We start from the raw sequence: 1,803 nt of genomic DNA on the forward strand, positions 1-1,803 counted from the left end.
ATTTCAACTCAGAGAATTAAAAATATAATAAAGTGTTACTGTGAGAATGGAGGAAAAACTCTGTTAATTTCTACAAATTATTAATCTGGATCTGCTCCAATTGGATCCTTCAGGGAAAGGAGGGACGTTCAGCAGAACTTTCTGAGCTGATTGGGCAAAGCGACACCTAGTGGCCACCTACTAAAGTCTGGTTTTAGTCAATCATAGTAAAAATGAAAATGTCTTACTCATCAGGCACCATGAAAAACCCCAAGTTGTCATGGTAACGCTCTCATTGTTCCTCTTTTAAAGATGAAATAGTAGATTGTGTCCAAACAGATGTGATAGCAGCAGCTACGCGTACGTCTTCCTGTGCTGCCATGTTTATTTTGGTTCAGCTCTGGGCTCAGCAGCTTCGGTTTTCTTCACAGCTGTATGTCCCTCCTTAAACCAGAATACTGCAACCTGATTGGCTGACAGGGTTTGGGTCAGATTGAACTGTTCAAGTGGGAAACAGGTTAAGATGAACTCTGGTGTGTTTGGGAATGAAAAAATACTAAGAGAAATCAGCTTCTAGGTTAGATTATAATGTAGCTCTGAGAAGAAAGTGTTGTGGCTTTAAATGGTAGAATCTCAAAAATCAGGACACCTTCAGTCTATCATCTGATTGCCCCAGGACGGGAGCAGAAGTATTTATTTTACAGATCAAATTGACATGCTGTCCTCAGCGCTACATATTTGATCAGAACATATCAGCTGCATTCTCAACTTCCATTCCATTCCACTCTGTCTTATAGTCTCAGTTTCACACTGTGTGGATGCACACGCACAACGGAATATTGTGTCGACATCTTACTGGAATTCACGTGTGCTGATCTGCGCCAAAAGTTACTTCGACCCTCAGAGAATGTTTATACAGATGTTCTCTGTTTTGCCAAACCTCCTCATACATAATCTAATTGTGTACGAAGCAGCCTTAGAGACCATGTTGCTACCAAGACTCATACCTGACCTTAAGTTTTGATGCTAAGAAAGTGTAGGACCATGCACAAAGCTATATAAGGCAATAACCTTCTTTAACAAACTCAATGATTGTTCCTTTGTCTGAAACTGAGAAACTAAATTCATGTTTTGTTGTGAAATTTCGCTTCTTTTCCTACAGTCTCTTCTCTCCCACCACCTGGTAAGTTCAATATCACTTTGATAAAAATGGGATATTAAGTTATTATGAAAGAGTAGAGAGCAATAATGAGGGAGTGAGAATAAATCAAGATTTGATCTGAACTATGAGGAATCAATGTTTCACTGTGGATTTCTGTTTTCTCTCCTACAGAGACAGAGACTGATGAAGAGAGTAAGTTCATCATCACTGTAATATTTCATTTCTGTTTGGTAAAAATCTAGCAGTAAACATGAAGCTGAAATCCACTAAATGATCCAGTTCTCAACTCTAACCATCAGTCAGAGCTGTAAAATAACCCAATCATACATTGAATCATCTGCAGTGAACCTTAAATGATCCACCACACCCACATGTAGCAGACATTTGGTTCTGGAGAACCGCTTCAACTAGAACCCTTTTAGAGGAGCTGGAAACAAACTGATGTCTAAAGAGATTGTACGTTACTATAAACACAAATATAGATTTTAGTACTAAATTTCAACCAGGAAAAAATTATTTTCCTTCTGCATATAGTCTTTGTTCGGATCCTCAGGCTTGCCCACCAGAGGGCGCCGAGGATCCTCTTCTGCTCTTTGTATGTTCTCCTTAGGGCTGGAGTTACTGTTGGGACCTGGAGATTACCCTCTGTCTCCAGCAGAGTG

General features: G+C 39.7%; 1 pseudogene; it reads left to right on the top strand.

Annotated features, from left to right (window-relative positions):
• The first annotated feature begins 1,147 nt into the window (after positions 1-1,147).
• LOC107105115 overlaps positions 1,148-1,803 on the top strand; it is a 21,112-nt pseudogene continuing 20,456 nt past the window's right edge.

The sequence above is a fragment of the Cyprinodon variegatus genome, unplaced genomic scaffold (genome assembly GCF_000732505.1).
Source record: "Cyprinodon variegatus isolate N-32 unplaced genomic scaffold, C_variegatus-1.0 Scaffold2071, whole genome shotgun sequence".
Taxonomy (NCBI): domain Eukaryota; kingdom Metazoa; phylum Chordata; class Actinopteri; order Cyprinodontiformes; family Cyprinodontidae; genus Cyprinodon; species Cyprinodon variegatus.